General features: G+C 36.7%; 1 long non-coding RNA gene across 1 annotated transcript; it reads left to right on the forward strand.

Annotated features, from left to right (window-relative positions):
* Nucleotides 1-441: 441 nt before the first annotated feature.
* LOC140598234 (uncharacterized) lies at nucleotides 442-7,323 on the forward strand. The gene is made up of 3 exons (XR_012000449.1): nucleotides 442-526; nucleotides 4,067-4,135; nucleotides 7,245-7,323. It is a non-coding gene; the product is annotated as an uncharacterized lncRNA (long non-coding RNA).
* The last annotated feature ends 12,717 nt before the right edge of the window (nucleotides 7,324-20,040 follow it).

Raw genomic sequence — 20,040 nt, forward strand, 5'->3', positions numbered from 1 at the left:
TCTTATAATTGTTTTTTAAAATTTTCCATCAGGCATGTTACTCTTATCTATTTCACTTAGATCTCTGGCCATGGCCTTATCTTGTTCTTTCATTTGGGATAAATTCTTCCATCATGGCATTTTGTCTAAGTCTCTGCCTGCTTCTCTGTGTTAGACAAGCCAGTTATGTCACCTGCTCCTGAAAGTAAGTCTTATAAAGTCTTATAAAGTGAGTCATGTAGTAGTATTCAGGGCCTGGTGCTTCAGGGAGAATCTCCGGTGTGTGCTGCATGTGTTCTGTTCTGTTCTGGGTGCTCTCTCCTCCAGGTCAGTTATCCGAGGTTCTCCTTGCCTGCTATTGGCAGTGTTGGTCCCTGGCCTGAACATGATGAACTTTAAGTAGGTGCGGTCTGGTCTGCTTGTGAAACGAGACCTGTCATCACCTCCCCTGGAACTGAGGCCCTGCAAAATTCTCTGGTCAGGAGATATGGTGTGCAAGGGTTTGTACTGGTCTTCTGAGGGAAAGACCTGCCACACTATGACTGAGGTAAGTGTGACTGAGAAGGGGAGTTACACTAGAACACAGGGGGATGGGGCTTAGTGTAAGGAAGTTAGGTAGCCAGTGTCCATCCTGCACTGCTTCCTACATGTGGTTCTGTGTTTATGCCAAGGGGCAGAGCAGGGAAATGGCACCAACCAGCTCTTTATTTCTAGAAAGGTGTCTCCATGAATGCTGCTTCTCAGGGACACACTCTGAGAAGAGTAAATAATCTCTCCAGTGTGTGCCCCAGGTGTTCTTCAGATTTCTGTTTCCATGCTCTCTGCCATGAATTATTTACCTGCCTTCTCTCCAAGAGCAGTGTAGTGCCATCTGAGTTCCATCCTAGCCAAGCCTTTGACCCTTTATTTGCCTGCCTTCTCTTGAAGAGCAGTGTAGTGCCATCTGAGTTCTATTCTAGCCAAGCCTTCTGACCCTTAAAACTAGGCTTTAAGCCCAGCTAGTTGCAAGAACTCAAGAATCTCAGTCCCTCTCATTTTCCAAGCCAGTGGCTATGGGGAAACCTTTTCCTTGTGTGTTCCCCTGCTCCTTTCTCTCTCTTGCCCTTCTCCATGACCATGGCTCCCTTCCTTCCACAGTAGCCAGGATCCATTTCTACCCTAAACCACATCTCCATGCTTCATACCTTCTTCTTTTCTTCCCTCTCTTTAGTTGCAGAGTTTGTTCTGCCTGTCTTCAGGTCAGTTTCTGGGGTATTTAAGATGATTTGATAGTTACCTAGTTGTATTCATGGTTTGAAATGAGTCTAGGGTTCTCCTATCCCACCATCGTCATCCTGCCCCAACTCCTTTTCATTTATAAATTAGAAATTCCATAGCCTCAAACCAAGATTGCAAAATAATCTTCATTTTCTCCCAAAACTTCACCCTTGAAGAATAATTCTTGGGTATTCATTGTTAAACATCTACTACCATGCATTTCTATGTTATAGAAAGATTATATATTTACCCTATTTTTTATTCCTATTTAATTTTGGTCACCATTCCAAAAACAAACTTAAGCCAAACACACAAAAAATAGTGGTTTAAAACAGTTATAAGAAGAGATCAACATATCAATAATATCAACATATCAATAATATCAATAATATCAATTATTTCAAAATAGTGTTTTAAAACAGTTATAAGAAGAGATCAGCATATCAATAATATCAACATATCAACATATCAATAATATCAATTATTTCAAGATGATTTCAGTTCAATATACTTGGGAACCAAGATCCATCCTGAAAATGAAAAAAAAATACCTAGTTAAAAAAATCCTTATAGGCATAAACCAAATTCTCATATTTCTACCTGGTTTGTTTTACAAAGAAGTTTCAGAAATACTTTGACTGTTGTTTCACCAACAGAAATGTTATGTTTCTATTTCAAACCAGTGAAATTCTGAAGATTAATGTGAATACAGTTGACTCTATTTTGTACATTTATAGAGTTTCAAAGGCTAGAATTTGTTATCTGCAAGGAGAGAGATTTAAACCACACATCAAAAAAAAAAAAGTTGCTTAAGAATTCAAGGTCTTTTCTTGTAAGTAGCATTGCACTTAGAGTTTCATAACTTTTTAAATACATTACTTGAAACCAAACTTTATAAAAGTGTTCCTTCTGAGGGGATCAGTAAAAGTGCAGCATTATTCCACTTTTTTTTTATTCACCTTTCATACCTTTGCATTCATCCAGTTCTTCTTGTTTTTTACTCTTTTCTATTGCTGACAATTTTCAGAGACATCTGTGCTCCTGTGAGGGTAAATTTTCTGTCAAAGAGGCATGTCATCTTCTGAGGTGTCTCATCCTCTTTAGCAGTCTTTGATTAGGGCAGTCCAGTAGTTCAGATACAAGGCCTAGATCAGCTGCTATAGATTCTGATAATCATCTTTGACTCACCATCCTGGGATCAGAACAGTACCAATGGAGACAACCTTGACATAGAGACAGAGAGAGATATTTTCTGGTTGTCATAATTAGTATACTACTATGTATAGCCACACTCCTTAGGGACTAGGAAGAGATGGGGAGAGACTTTTTCTTGTTTTGTCCTTGAAAATCTCTTTGTGACATGGCATAACTACTACTTTCCTGGGTTAACTGCTACTCTATCACTTATAGTACCCAAATGGCCTGGGCAGAGTTTGCTGTAATGACTTGGTGGATCTCTGCAAGCTTTCTTCTCTCCCTAATCCAGTTTTATTTACTCCTTAACCAAACCTTGATTAGTGACTCTCTGGTCTTTGCTGTTGGGTGACTTTATCCTTTCCCAACTTTACTTTTCCAAAGATGATCCCAGTTCTATTCGTGTATGTGTCTGTCACCAGATTCTTTCAGGACCATGAAATTTCTCTTCATTTCTGCTTTTGTTGCTGTAATAAATCAAATTTTTACTGGTTTAAATATTGCATCCCTTTCTAATACCCAAGCATGGGGATTGGAATAGTCTATTTCTGCATTTTTTTTTATGGCAACCATTATTCTAGTCTCCCAGCATTTTCCTCAGTGCAGGTCAAATTAGTTATTAGTGTCTCTGCAGACATTCTTCCTATATGCCAATTTATTGATAACTTGAGAAATCTAAGTAGTGAGTTGACACAACCTTTCCAATCCTCCATCTAACAGGTCAAGGGGAAAATGAACTTCTGTCATTTCTAGTAGCAAGGAGGAAGGGAATGGTGGGTGAAAATACTTAAGCCAAAATCTAGTTTAATGTTTTTTCTAGGCAAGATTGATGAGTAGAATAGATGAGACATTGTGGGTTGGAAGAAATACTTGATGTATTATCCACATCAAAATATGCAAATGGGAAAACACTATGTGTGCACTGTTTCCAGAAAATATCTTAGTATGTAGAGTGAAACAAGCTCTATTATAATATATGATCCAAATTCATCTTTCAGGATCTCACTGCTATTTTTGTCACAGACCCCCTCCAAACCTCTCTCCAGACCTTCACCAAAAGGTGAAGATAGCTGGACTACATATAGCTTTTTTTTTTAAACTTATTTATTTATTTTAGAGAGAAAGAGAGTGCATGTACATGTACATGTGGGGAGGGGGAGGGGTAGAGAGCAGAAAAGAGAGAGTCTTAAGCAGGCTCCATGCTGAGCATGAAGCCTGATGCAGGGCTCATCTCACAACCCTGAAATTACATCCTGGGTTAAAACCAAGAGTCAATCACTTAACTGATTGTGCTACCCAGGTGCGCTTATGGCTCCACTTCTAATTATGAGTTTATTTTTCATGTGGTTTTTCCCATTATAATGTCAGTGGCATGGTAATGTCTATTACCAAGAAAATTGTCTATAACTAACATGTCTGTTACCAAGAATTTCAGCTACAGCTGCTTCACGTGATGTAATAGTATTCTTGGGGTACCTTGCTTTTCTGGCTATATGTTTGTAAATAATCTTTAGCTTCTCCATCTTTCTGAATTTTTATTTTTAATCTATTCTTCCACCAGGTCTTGCTGACCTATATGTGTTCCTCTGAATTTACATTCCTTTTCTTCTAACTCTGATACCTTCTCCTCCTCTAGTGCCATGGATTTTCTTCCCTTCTGAATTCTGCCTCTGATCACTGTTGCTCATTTGACATAACTAATATGGTAAGTGTTTTTATAGAAATGTGAAGGAATTGCTGTATGGAACCAGAGGAAGGAATTAGTGATTTCACAAGCAAAGAGAGGGCTCCTAAAAGATTTCCTAGAGAAATTAGAATTTAGGGACATTTGAGGAATACACAAAATAGAAAGTTAGGAAGGGCACTTTAGACAATGGAAACAAGTTAAATTAGTATAATGTAGCTGAAGTACAGGTTAGGGAAGGAGGTCAGGGAAAATATCAAAGGGCCTTAAACTCATACTAAGACTGAACTTCATCATATGGGATCTGGCAAACAAGTAAATAACTGGTAAAATGTTATATGTATTATAAACATTTAATACACCTGGTAGAGAGAATGAAGAATGGATGGGAGAAAGGTAGAGACTAGAGGCAGGGAGAATGGTTAGGAGACAAGTCATTGTCCTCATTCCATAGAGCAGTGAGTGCATTCTGTGCTCCCTTCCAGGTGTTATGAAGCAACTTTGGTCAGAAGCAGTGAGGGAAAGAGTAGTGTTCATGGTTCTTACTATGTACCTTGAGTAGGGTTCTGGCATAGAGTGGCTTCTATACTGGGGACAACCTTATTTGAAGTACTGTACTTTATATATCATAGGTGTTTGAAAATGTTGAATGAATGAGTAAATGGAAAAAAATCCTGCCTTGACATTATTCTACCCACAAAATCAGAAATCCCTTTTTACACACTCTGGTGAAAAAAAAAAGGATTCTCCTCAAATCTAGTTCTAGTATTTTTTTCCCTTCAGTTGCATTTCCTTGAGAAATACCTGAATTTTGCCTTTGGAGGCTGCCTGGAGGTTGGAAGTGGTGTGGGCTTCAGAGCCACAGAGACTCAGTTTTAAATCCTCACTAGTAATTGTGTGGCCTTGAATGATTATGTAAATTTCTAAACCTTTGTTCATCATCTTTACCCTATCAATGAGGAAAGGTGCAGTGGGGAAGGAGAAAATGTCTGTAAGATACTTAAGCCAAAGGTTGGCCATAGTCCAGCCAGAGGCACATCAAAGTACATGTGTAGGTCTGATATAGAGTTAGAGGGAGAGCTTCAGAATTACATCAGGGTCATCATTGTACCTCTCCACCATGCATCTGCTTCAATCTTGTACCACCCCTGCTTAGGCTCTTGTTGGAGTTCAATGCATGAAATAATTTAGAATCAGACAGGGTCTATCCCCTGTAGTAGGTACAAATCTCAGTTTAAAAGATAAAGCTACTCTCTTTCACCATACACAAAGATAAACTCAAAATGGATGAGAGATCTAAATGTGAGACAAGATTCCATCAAAATCCTAGAGGAGAACACAGGCAACACCCTTTTTGAACTCGGCCACAGTAACTTCTTGCAAGATACATCCACAAAGGCAAAAGAAACAAAAGCAAAAATGAACTATTGGGACTTCATCAAGATAAGAAGCTTTTGCACAGCAAAGGATACAGTCAACAAAACTAAAAGACAACCTACAGAATGGGAGAAGATATTTGCAAATGACATATCAGATAAAGGGCTAGTTTCCAAAATCTATAAAGAACTTATTAAACTCAACACCAAAGAAACAAACAATCCAATCATGAAATGGACAAAAGACATGAAGAGAAATCTCACAGAGGAAGACATGGACATGGCCAACATGCACATGAGAAAATGCTCTGCATCACTTGCCATCAGGGAAATACAAATCAAAACCACAATGAGATACCACCTCACACCAGTGAGAATGGGGAAAATTAACAAGGCAGGAAACAACAAATGTTGGAGAGGATGCGGAGAAAAGGGAACCCTCTTACACTGTTGGTGGGAATGTGAACTGGTGCAGCCACTCTGGAAAACTGTGTGGAGGTTCCTCAAAGAGTTAAAAATAGACCTGCCCTACGACCCAGCAATTGCACTGCTGGAGATTTACCCCAAAGATTCAGATGCAATGAAACGTCGGGACACCTGCACCCCGATGTTTCTATCAGCAATGGCCACAATAGCCAAACTGTGGAAGGAGCCTCGGTGTCCATCGAAAGATGAATGGATAAAGAAGATGTGGTTTATGTATACAATGGAATATTACTCAGCAATTAGAAATGACAAATACCCACCATTTGCTTCAACGTGGATGGAACTGGAGGGTATTATGCTGAGTGAAATAAGTCAATCGGAGAAGGACGAACAGTGTATGTTCTCATTCATTTGGGGAATATGAATAATAGTGAAAGGGACTATAAAGGAAGGGAAAAGAAATGTTGGGAAATATCAGGAAGGGAGACAGAACATAAAGACTCCTAACTCGGGGAAACGAACTAGGGGTGGTGGAAGGGGAGGAGGGCGGGTGTTGGAGGGGAATGGGTGACGGGCACTGAGGTGGACACCTGACGGGATGAGCACTGGGTGTTTTTCTGTATGTTGGTAAATTGAACACCAATAAAAATTAATTTAAAAAAAAATAAAAGATAAAGCTAGACAAGAATATTAACTTTATTTTTTAATAAGAATTAAATGTTCTAATGTGAGACTCAATTTAATGGAAAGGTGACCCATAATTTCTGTCAGTGCGATGTTCCTTCTCACTAACTTATGCCTTTTAGTATAAGTTCCAGGAGACTTTCATAGAACCAAATCATTGGGAGACCACGTGTAGGTCTTTTTATTGTCAGGTGCCTAGATCAGCATTTGATGAAATGAACTTTGGTCATTGGTGGTAATTCATGGGTCCTTCCTTATTCCTTTCCAAGCAGCTGGTTCTCTGGGAATAGTTCTTGGGAGTATAGGGAGCATTCTGTGCTTCTGAGTCCTGTAGTTTCACAGGAATCTCTAGGACACCATCTGAAGATTGATAACCTACCCCATATAACTATCTCTGTGAGCACCACAGAAGGGATGGAGAACCTTGGAATTTTTCTGCTTCTTCAGGCTTAACCCAGGAATTAGGGTAGAGACTCACACAAATGCACCTGTACTTGGGTTTTGAGGCAGGGTCTTCCTCCTCTGCTTTCTCTAGTCCTAGGAAACTTTGTTATTCTCTAGTTATATTTTTTCTTTTAGCTTTACTAAGATTCTTATGGATTGTTTTTAATCATAATTTTTCCCTTTTATCCTCTGATTCCAAGGTTGTGAAGTTCAAAAGCCAGAAAGAAGACCTCTTCTCTTCTTTTCAAGGCAATGAGTGCTATTGCTGCTGAATTGGGGGTGAGGGTGAGGAGTCAAGCAATGTGAATAATGTAGGGGGGAATATTAGTTAAAGTCTTAGTTACTTCAGTTTTTACATTTTCTCTGGTTAAATCATCCCACTTTATTTTTTCCATATTTCATTTTATTTTGCCCTTGATAATATATATTATCTAAAGCAATTTTCTCTTCATTTCTAAGGGCATCTTTTGAAGTCAACCACGTTAAAGGAAGAAGCAAGTATCTAATCTTCTAAGCTATTCATTATATTATGAAAATTGTTGGGGATTAAATCATTCGGTCACTTAAAACTAATGTATACATATACACTTTTCTGGGCTATGTTTTAAAAGACTGTAAAAATGTGTGATGAAACTCACTTTGTAATCATTAGATTTGTGGTGTTGTTAGAATAGAAACTTAGGTGACTTCTTTTAGTCCAGTGGCTAAATTACAGTATTGCATTTCTTTATGTGAAGTCTAAGCCAAATTAGGAAAACTAAATAAATGCCAGTACTTTTTTCCTTTTTTATGAGTTTCACATTTTTTTGTGTCTCATTAAACTTAGAATTTATAACTTGTTTTTGCTATTGCATTGTTTTTGTTTATAAATATTTTTTTAAAAAATATTTTATTTATTTATTTCAAAGAGAGAGCATGCGTGTATGTTTGCAGGAGTGGGGGGAGGGGCAGAGAGAGAGGGAGAAGCAGACTCTCTGCTGAGCAGGGAGCCCAGCTTGGGGCTCCATGCTAGGACTCTGGCTGGGATCATGACCTGAGCCAAAGGCAGATGCTTTACCAACAGAGCCACCCAGGCGCCCCTGTTTATAAATATTTTTATAAATATATATCACAGAAGTATTTGACTAGTTTATTGGGAAAAGTTCAGCGAGTAGTAATATATTTTAAAATATGGTTTCCTAAAGGAATAATTTAAGTAAAACGAGAAATAAGAAAGAGCTTGTGAAAGGAACTAAGTAAGGTATCAGCCTTTTTATTAGATCATCATGAGCAAATGATTCCTTTATAAGAGTAGAATATCTATCTCTGAAATAAATCTGAGTCTCCATCAGAATATAAATGGAATATGTAATGACTTGGAATGTAAATCTTAAACACTGATTTGTGGAGCGAGTCAGTTGAAAGTTATTTTGATTTGATATACAGATTGATTCATAAAATTACTCATTATTTGTGATTAGTCGTGCCAGAAAACAGTAATGTCATTGAACTTCAATTTGATATTTTGGCCTGTGATCATAGAATAAATGGATTTTTTTTCTAATGCATAATTTATACTAATGACACTGCACACAGGGATTCTTACATTACCCAGCAGCAGTAATTTTTCATAAAGTACATAAGCAAAGCAGGTTAGAAGGCAAATTATAGTATTCTTATCAGATGAATAAACTTATAAATAGGCCATTTGTTCATAGAGTTGTGCATAACTTCATCTTTTATGCACAACTTAAGAAGTCATTATGTTGATATAATAGGACACATAAGCCTTCCTGTAGCTCACAGCTCCCCTCCTCAGCACTACGACATCCTACTAGGATCTGAGAGTCAGAAAATATTGGAAATGGAAAGCACCTTAGATATTTCGTCAAACTCCCTTGTATTACAAGCATAGAAATTAAGGTTTTAAAGAGCATGCCGGAGGACACATGGTGATTAAACCTGGCTGAGCTAGGCTGAGATCTTTGACTTTATGACTCATTCTCTGATCACTGCAAAATTCTCATTTTCTTTTTCTTGAGGAATTAGGACAGATCTGTCTCATCTTAACCATTTCAATCACAAAACATACAGAATGAAGAGTTACAAAATTGTTTCACCTTTTAATTTTACTTTACTTAAAATTTTCCTTATGTTAGGATTTTTAAAACGTTTCTCTAATATTCCAGACATTTCTATTTATAGAACATTGTTTTGTTCAGTACCAGTTGCAAAGACTGGCTAGATGTGCATCATACCCATCTACTCTTTTTGGGGGAACTCAAGGCTACATTTCCAGGCCTCTCTGCCAGTGAGGTGGAGCCATGTGACAGACTTCTGGACAATAGAATAGAGGTAGAAATGAGATATTCCACCCCCAGGCCTCTCCTATAAAACCATTCTTGTAAGTTTCCTAATGGTTGGAGACACTAGTGTCATAGAGTCTAGAGGGAAGAAGCTCTGAACTCTAAATGATATTGTGGATTAAAGCCCACCTCCATCCCTCATGTTGACCTACACTGGATTGTGATATAGATGAGAACTAAATCTTCATCAATTAAAGCTACTTAAATTTGAGCTTTTCTGTTGTAATAGATAGTTTATCCTGGATTATTTCAACAAATAATTTGTCATTTTACTCTTTGTCCCATAATAAATTCATTTTGCTGACTTTAAAACTCAGTGGTCCTTCAAGCACCTCAACTATCTATTTCAACTTCCCTACTACTTTGAACCTATTATCACTGAGTTTCTAAAAATTAATGATCCCTACATAAAAGTTTCTCTAACCACCTCTCTTTCACAAAGTCCCATTGGCTCATTCTATTGAGGCCAGTTGTTCTAGAAACCAAACACTGCAATCTTTGATCGTTAGTGTCTCCAAATTCTTCCAAGCCATCTGAAATGAAGATGAGGTACAAGATGTACCCCTACACTCCCATGCAGATGCCTTATGTACAAACCAAAATGAATAATCTTTTAACACAAGCCCTCTATTCCATCAATTTCCTCTATCCTTATAAATTATTGAGTCTTGCTCTATGCTAGGCATAGTCTGGGCACTGCAGGTACAGCAATGTATCAGTCAGGATAAGCTATCCAGGATGATCATACATGATTACCTAGGCAACAAAATGATCCATTTCTCTAAACACCATCTTTTTTAGGTATCATCTTTTATTTGTAATTTTGCCCTGTCACTGAGCTATCTGTGGAGGCATCTTTAGGTAGGTTCAAAGAGGTCTTTCAGGGGAGTGTTGTGGAGGTGATGTCTGCAAAAATTTCATTTGCATTTAAAAATCTGAACTTACTCCTAAAAGACTTATTAATACTACTAACTCTATGGCTATACGTATTATCTGTCGGTATACATGGCTTTCCTTTTCCTGAATATGAGTTCAAGTAACTTAGAAAACCACAATGAAGCAGAAGGAACACATCAAAATTTTGAATAATAAAACCTTTCTCTTTTTATAAGGTCTATAGTTGTAGAATCAACCATTCATTCGTATATTTGTCTTTCAGAGCCCAGTATTTAATTTGAATTTTCAATTCCTTCTCTTTAAGTTGGCTTTGGAAATTTCTGAGTATTTGACTGTTAATAAGGTGTGTGTGTATGTGTGTGTGTGTGTGTGTGCGTGTGTGTGCATGTGTGAGTGTGTGTTTTAGGACAGAACTCCTCTGTAATTAGTTATAACCATCCTCTAAAATGCTGTCCAAGGAGCCTCTAACTTTCTCCCCCAATTTGTCCTTGTTTTTTTTCTGTTCCTGCTTTACAAAGAAGGAAAAGCAGCTGGTTAGTGTTGGTCAGGGTGATGGATATTGAATAGAAAAGAACTTTTTTATTTATCTCTCATCTCCATATTTAAATGTCTGGGAAATACTATCAAGGTTGTGGAATCTCAAAAGATCTAAGAATAGGATTAATTTATTTCCTTCTCATCCTTTCAGGGTTTAGCTTAGATGTTATTTCTTCTAGGAAACAGTCAGTAAGCTCCCAAGACTGGGTTGAGGTACTTTCCCACCATGAGCTCATCCCAGAGGTATAGACTGTATCTCTTTCATCATTAGGTCTTTGTGATACAATACAGGAATCGATAGGATAGTCTATAAATGTCTTTTGAACAGAAGAATAAATAAAGTTCTCTTTTTTCACAACAGAATCATCATTGAAAGCAATGATTATTTCATGTCTCCAAGGTTATTTTAAGGCCTGCTAATACAAGTTTAAACATGCTTTAAAAAAGGAGAAGGAAAACAAAGAGACTACTTTGGGCTGAACATTTATTTCAAGTCAAATGTTCCTTTTCTTATTTGTCTTCATTATTCTCAAGCTACTGAGTGTGAGTTTATTGAAATAGGCTCCCATCTAATTTGTAACATATACTGAATAGATATTTGGCATAGCTTTATAGTAATCCTTTTTATCTGCAAAATTTGCAGATATTATCTTCTTTGGCTCTTCTTAGTTTTCAATTTAGAACCATGGGATTTAGGCCATCATACAAATTTCAGTTTTAAGGTAAAAGTTCGAGTTGATTGCCATCCTAAGATAAAACGGAATTGACTTAGTATTTTTAAGCTGTTAAGTGTAACTCATACATAGTAGTCATGAGAGAATAACATTTATCCTTGAATAAGACCTTAGTGAAGCTGCAGCCCTAGGACTCTTTGATTTTTTCCTGTTAAGATGTTGTCAGAGGCAAGGTGGCAGGGCTCATCTGGCAGAAACCTGTCTGTGACAATAGACAAGGATAGGTGGAATGAGAGGTGAAGGGGGAAAGGGGAAAGAGGTGGGTAAAAAATAAGAGGTACTAGGACCAGATGGAATGAGGAAAGGGTAATATTAATAAAAAGAATGACAAAAAATAACAACTGCTACTATATTCTTACAGATAAGACAGACATACAAAGAAATGAACAACGCTCCCCCCCCTACATGTTTATATCTATCATCTAAACCTAGACTATTTTTGAGAGACATATGACTGTTATATCAATAATGACACAGACTGAATTAATGAGTCTGGCATGAACAATATGGTATATCAAGAAACTCAGGAAATCACAATATAATGTGATTCGGTAGAGACAGCACATGTCAAGTATTGGTTCACTATCCTGAATTTTGAAGATTTTATTTATTTATTTGAGGGAGAGACAGAGAGAGCATGACTGGGGGCAGGGACAGAGGGAGAGGGAGAAACAGACTTGCTGCTGAGCAGGGAGTCCAATTCAATGCTCAATTTCAGGATCCCAAGACCCTGATCTGAGCGAGAGGCAGACACTCAACCAACCAAACCACCCTGGTGTCCTGACTATCCTGAATTTGGAATGAGATGCTCTAAAGGTTAAGAAGAGGAGAACAAGTTGCAGAATCAGGACCAGAACCTGAATAAAGAAATGACTGCCTGTTACTGGAGACTTTTATCAGTATCCTGGCAATGAATGAAGGATAAGTAAATTAAGAATGAATAACTCTAAAATTCATATTTAAATAATTAAAATTTGATATATTTTTAAAGATTTTATCTATTTATTTATGAGACACACACACACACACACACACACACAGAGGAAGAGACCTAGGCCAAGAGAGAAGCAGGCTCCACACAGGGAGCCCAAAATGGGACTCAATCCTGGGACTCCAGCATCACACCAGGGCCGAACACAGGAGAGTTCAACCACTGAGTCACCCAGGTGTCCCTAAAAATTGATATTTTAAGTTCATTTTATTTATGTTTAGATGACCATATTTTTCTCAGTTAATTCCTTTTGCTAGTCTTAAACAGTCTCTAGTCAACTTCTTCAGGTATTGTTAAAAAATAGATACATGATATTCATTGTAGTGAACAGGCAATGTTAATAACCTCTTGGTGACTCACCAGGCAGTGGTCCTGTCTGGTAACCAGATCTGATCTCCATTCTTTAACAGTTCTTTATATTTTGAGCAATCAGTTAATATTTAATGACTGAACTGTTTGGTAGCTGGGTAAGTGATCACATGACATCACATATATACAGTGATCATAGAATTGTATGTTCTTCCCCAATGGTTGTGTACTGAACTTTTGTGCTTTACAAGAAAAAATATTTTTCTTCAAAATGCAGTATTATGAGCTACATCTTAATTATTGGCCTTATTTAGCTAAAATAATCACTTAGAGGCATAGAAAAGTCAATTATTTCCTCTGTCACAAGGATTTAATCTTTTTAACACCTGCCCAGCTGTCACATAATATTTTAAGCTAAAAGTATCAGATGAACACAGGACTGCCAATTCAGTAGCATTTCACCAAATGATTATTTCTCTCTGAAATCCTCAAAGTATGTAACTTACCTCGTAGGATTTGCCTCTATATTGCTTAAATTTATATTACAAATAATATATGACGTGATATAAACCAAGGCAACCAAAGTGAATGTATTCACAATTATAGGAAACCATATATAAATCAAATGACACTTGTTCTTCTGATGGTCCCATTTCTAGTTTTCTCTTAAATTATATTCCACAAAGAATTCTAATTTAACTGAAATTCTTTGCACTCATTGACAGTTTGTGGGCTATTCAGGAAATCCAATTAGCTTTAAATCAGTTTATCTGCAAATCACTTTTTAAATTCCGGTCCCTTCTAGAAATTAATAGATTACTACTTAATGGCTCCAGGCCATTTATGAAAAATTTGGCCTCTGTCTGGAAGCTTGAATTGATGAATCTTTAATATTGAACCTCTTTTGTCAGTGGATTTTTTTCCTAATGAACTGCAATTAAAATGGAAAAGGTAAATTGTAAAGAAAAATTTGACAAGAACTTTTATTATAAAGCACAGAGACAACTGAATAAAAGTACCTAAAATAAAGAAGTGAATAAGGGCAAATGGATTTAGTGCAAACAATATGTATTTTAAGCCATTAATATATTCAGATGAAGAGTGTTTTTCTGTAAATTTCTCTCCCCTTTGTCTTTTCAGATTTATCATATACATCCACAAGCTCTGGAATAATTAATTTTTGTGCCCTACTCTTGAGGCAGATAGGCAAACATTACCATTCTACCATTAGCTGTACAATACTTGACATGTCCCATAGTTTTATAGTTAAGAAAGCTAATAATTAGGCTGTAAACTCCCAGGGGTGGAGAAATTAAGGAATTGGTCCAAAATGATAATGAATGTCAAAGTAATTGTTAACTTCGTATTCAGAAGTTTTTTGACTCTACATAAAACTTATCTCTCCATTTTTTCTGGGATTTTGGATTCCCCTCCCACTACTCCTTTTCCTGCCATTCTTCATGCTTTCTAGTTTTCCTCATTTCCTCATTCTGGTTCACCAACAAAACTACCTCTTAGTTTAAAATTCAATATATATATCCCAATATATAAAAATATATTTATTCTGATTGATTAAAATTAAGGAAGCTTTAGGCGTAGATTGCCTTTACTAATAGGAATATGATCACTTAATTTCCTCCCCTTCACTGGAAAACCTATCCATCACTGCATCCCCCTTTCTCTTTTTCATCATCCCAGAGAAGAGATATTCACAAACAAGGCTTACTCCCTCCATCTTTGCTCCTACCTTATTCTAAACCATCTTCTTCACTGATTTTCTCTTTTGCTTATGATTATGCTCAAGTCTTTGCCATCCTAAAAACAGCAACAAAAAACTTCTTCAGTTATATTTTCCCCTTAAACCGCTTTCTGCCTTAGCAATCTTTCCTTCACTACCAGAAGTAGAAAAAGCCATCTAAACTTATTGTCTCTCCTTCTTCCCATCTATTTGTTCTTCAACTCATTGAATATAGATTCCTGTTGCTTGACTGAAATTGCCCTCACAGAAATCATCAAAGATGTAGTAATAATTTAATCCAGTAACCTCATTAAATTTCTCCTCTTTTCTGCAACATACAGCATTGTCAGCCACATCCTCTTTTACTAACTCTTTCATACTCTGGCCACAAAACAAGTCTCAACAAATTAAAAAAGACTGAAGTCACCAAATGCAGAAGAATGAAACTAGTCCATTCTCTTACACCATACACACAGATAAACACAGAATGGTTGAAAGATCTAAATGTGAGACAAGAATCCATCAAAATCCTAGAGGAGAACATAGGCAACAACTTTTTTGAACTTGGCCACAGTAACTTCTTGCAAGATACATCTATGAAGGCAAGAGAAACAAAAGCAAAAATGAACTATTGGGACTTAATCAGGATAAAAAGCTTCTGCACAGCAAAAGAAACAGTCAACAAAACTAAAAGACAACCTAGAGAATGGGAGGAGATATTTGCTAGTGACATATCAGATAAAGGGCTAGTATCCAAGATCTATAAAGAACTCATCAAAGTCAACACCCAGGAAACAAAAAAATCCCATCATTAAATGGGCAGAAGACATGAACAGAAATTTTTCCAAAAAGACGTACACATGGTGAACAAGCACATGAGAAAATGCTCCACAACACTTGCCATTAGGGAGATACAAATCAAAACCACAATGAAATGCCACCTCCCACTAGTGAGAATGGTGAAAATTAACAAGACAGGATATAACAAATGTTGACGAGGATGTGGAGAAAGGGGAACCCTCTTGCATTGTGGGTGGGAATGCAAAGTGGTACAGCCCCTCTGGAAAACAGTGTGGAGGTTCCTCAAAGAGTTAAAAATAGAGCTACCCTATGAAATGGCAGTACTGGGTAAATTGCAGTACTGGGTATTTACCTGAAAGATACTGATGTAGTGAAATGCCAAGACATCTGCACCCCAATGTTTACAGCAGCAGTTGTCCACAATAGTTAAACTGTGGAAGGAGCCATGATGCCCTTCAACAGATGAATGGATAAAGAAGATGTGGTCTATATATACAATGGAATATACTCAGCCATCAGAAAGGATGAATACCCACCACTTGCTTTGACATGGATGGAACTGGAGGGTATTATGCTGAGTGAAATAAGTCAATCGGAGAAGACAATCATCATATGTTTTCACTCATATGTGGAATATAAGAAATAGTGAAAGGGATTATAAGGAAAAGGAGGGAAAATGAGTGGGAAAAATTAGAGAGAGAGGCAAATCATGAGAGACTCCTAACTCTGGGAAACAAACAAAGGGTTGCAGAAATGGAGGTGGGCCGGGGGATGAGGTAACTGGGTGATGGGCACTGAGGAGGGCACTTGATGGGATGAGCACTGAGTGTTACACTATTTGTTGGCAGATCGAACTTAAATAAAAACAAATGTAAAAAAAATAAACAGGATTGAAGTCATACAGTGCATCTTTTCTGAACACAATGCTATGAAATTAGAAATCAATAACAAGAAAAAATCTGCAAAGAGCACACGTGCATGGAGATTAAATACCATACTACTAAACAGTGAATGGGTCAACCAGGAAATCAAAGAAGAAATCAGAAATTCCATGGAGACAAATGAAAATGAAAACATATGGCCCAAATTCTTTGGGATGCAGCAAAAGTGGTGGTAAGAGGGAAGTTTATAGCAATGCAGGCTTACCTCAAGAATCAAGAAAAATCTCAGATAAAAACCTAACCTTTATACCTAGAAGAACTAGAAAAACAAGAGCAAACATAATCTAAAATCATCATAGGAAGGAGATAATAAAGATTAGAGCAGAAATGAATGATAGAGAAACTTTAAAAAATAAGAACATGTCAAGGAAACCAGGAGTTGGTTCTTTGAAAAGATTGACAAAGTTCATAAACCTCTAGCCAGACTAATAATAAAAAAAGAGGAAGGGAGACAGAACATAAAGACTCCTAACTCGGGGAAACGAACTAGGGGTGGTGGAAGGGGGGAGGAGGGCGGGTGTTGGAGGGGAATGGGTGACGGGCACTGAGGTGGACACTTGACGGGGTGAGCACTGGGTGTTTTTCTGTATGTTGGTAAATTGAACACCAATAAAAATTAATTAAAAAAAAAAAAAGAGGACTCAAATAAACAAAGTCACAAATGAGAAAGGAGAAATAATAACACAATAGAAATACAAACAATTGTAAGAGAATATTATGAAAAATTATGTGGCAACAAATTGGACAACCTAGAGGAAATGGACAAATTTCTAGAAACATATAACAAAACCGAATCAGGAAGAAACAGAAAATTTGAACAGACCAATTACCAATACTGAAATTGAATCAGTCAATCATCAAAAAACTCTCAACAGGGATGCCTAGGTGGCTCAGTTGTTTAAATGTCTGCCTTTGGCTCAGGTTATGATCTTGGTGTCCTGGAATCAAGGCCCACATCAGATTCTCCTCAGTGTAGAGTCTGCATCTCCCTTTCCTTCTGTGCTCCTCTCTCTCTCTCTCTCTTTCTCTCTCTCTCGTGCATGCGCGCGTGCTCTCTCAAATAAATGAATAAAATCGTAAAAAAAAAAAAATAACTCCCAACAAACAAAGGTCCAGGACCAGATGGCTTCAAAGATGAATTCTTCCAGTTTTTAAAAAATATTTATTTGTTTGAGAGAGAAAGAGAGAGAGAGTGTGAGCACATGAGCAGGCGGAAGGGCAGAGGAAGAAGCAACATCCTCAAGCAGACTGCGCGCTGAGTGTGGAGCTCAACATGGGGCTCAGTCCCAGGACTCTGAGATCATGACATGAGCTGTAATCAAGAGTTGGACGATCAACTGACTGAGCCACCCAGGAACCCCTCTACCAAACATTTAAAGAAGAGTTAATACCTATTCTTCTCAAATCATTTCAAAAAATAGAAAAGGAAAAAACTTCCAAATTAATTCTATGAGGCCAGAATTACCCTGAAACCAAAATATGATAAAGAATCACAAGAACAGAGAACCAGAAGCCAGTATCTTTGATGAATGTAGATTCAAAAATCAAGTGGGATTTATTCCTAGGTTGCAAGAGTGGTTTGATATTTGCAAATCAACCAATGTGATACATCACATCAATAAGAGAAAAGATAAAAACCATATGATCATTTCAATACATACAGAAAAAGCATTGACAAAGTACAACATCCATTCATGATGAAAACCTCAACAAAGTAGGTTCAGAGGGGACATACCTTTTGTATGAAAAATAAAGGCCTTGTACAAAACACCCACAGTGAACATGATACTCAATAGGGAAAAAGAGAACTTTTCCTCTAAGTTTAGGAAAATGACTAGGATGTTCACTCTAACTACTTTTATTCAACATAGTACTGAAAGTCCTAGCCACAGAATTCAGAGAGAAAGAAAAGGCATCCAAATTGGTAAGAAAGAAGTATAACTTTCATTGTTTACAGAAGACATACTATATATAGAAAACCCTAAAGACTCCCCCCAAAACTACTAGAACTGATAAATGAATTGAGTAAAGTTTCAGGACACAAAATCAATATACAGAAATCTGTTGCATTGCTATCCATTAACGAAGCAGCAGAAAGAGAAATTAAGAAACTAAGAAAATCTCATTTAGAGTTACACCAAAAATAATAAAATACCTAGGAATAAACTTAACCAAAGAGTGGAAAGACCTGTAGCATGAGATGTATAAAACACTGATGAAAGAAATTGAAGATGACACAAATGGGAAGACATTTCCTTGCTCATGGATTGGAAGAACAATATTGTGAAAATGTCTACACCATCCAAAGTAATCTACAGGTTTAATGCAATCCCTATCAAAATACCACCAACATTTTTCACAAAGCTAGAAAAAATAATCCTAAATTTTGTATGGAACCACAAAAGACTTTGAATAGCCAAAGAAATCTTGAAAAATAACACTGGAGGTATCACAATTCTGGACTTCTAAGTTATATTACAAAGCTATTACTAAGAATATAGTAATAGTATAATATATTACTAAGAATATAGTAATAGTATAATATTAGTAATCGAAAGAACATGGTACTGGCACAAAAATAGACACATAGATCAGTGGAACAGAATAGAGAAGCCAGAAATAAACCCATGATTTCCATTAATCTTTGACAAAGAAGCCAAGAATATGCAATGGGAAAAATACAGACTCTCTACATGCAAAAGAATTAAACTGGACCACTTTCTTACACTATATACAAAAATAAACTCAAAATGAATTAAGGACCTAAAAGTGAGATATGAAATCTTAAAAATCCTAGAAGAGAGCACAGCCAGTAATTTGCCTGACATTGACCAAAGCAACATTTTTTTCAAGATATGTCTCCTGAGATAAGTGAAACAAAAACAAAAAAGAAATTATTTGGACCTTATCAAGATAAAAAGCTTCTGCACCACAAAGGAAACCATCAACAAAAAGGCAATCTACTACATGGGAGAAGGTATTTGTAAATGATATATCCAATAAAGGATATATTAAAATCCAAAATATATGAAGAACTGATACAACTCAACACACCAAAAAACAAATAATCCAATTAAATTAATCCAATTAAAAAGGCCAGAAGGCAAGAACAGACATTTCTCCAAAGAAGACACACAGATGGCCAACATAACACATGAAAAGATGCTCAATATCACTCATGATGAGGGAAATGCAAATTGAAGCTACAATGAGGTATCAGCTCATACCTGTCAGAATGGCTAAATCAGAAACATGAGAAGCAATAAGTGTTGGAGAGGACGTTGAAAAAAAGAACCTTTTTGCACTATTGGTGGGAATGCAAACTTACTGGTACAGCCACTGTGGAAAATAGTGTGGAGTTTCCTTAAAAAATTAAAAATAGAACTACCCTATGATCTAGTAATCATACTACTGGGTATTTACCCAAAAAATACACCAGTACTAATTTAGAGGGATGCATGCACCCATGTCTTTATTGCAGCATTATTAACAACAGCCAAATTATGGAAGCAACAGAAGTGTCCATCAACAGATGAATGGATAAAGAAGAGGTGGAATATATATGATGGAATATTATTCAGCCATTAAAAAAATGAAATCTTGCCATTTGCAACAACATGGTTGGATCTTGAGAGTGTACGGGTAAGTAAAATAGTTTTAATGCCAAATTATATGAAATGTTAAACATCTTTTTAAGGTTTAT

Source organism: Vulpes vulpes, chromosome 3, assembly GCF_048418805.1.
Source record: "Vulpes vulpes isolate BD-2025 chromosome 3, VulVul3, whole genome shotgun sequence".
Taxonomy (NCBI): Eukaryota; Metazoa; Chordata; class Mammalia; order Carnivora; family Canidae; genus Vulpes; species Vulpes vulpes.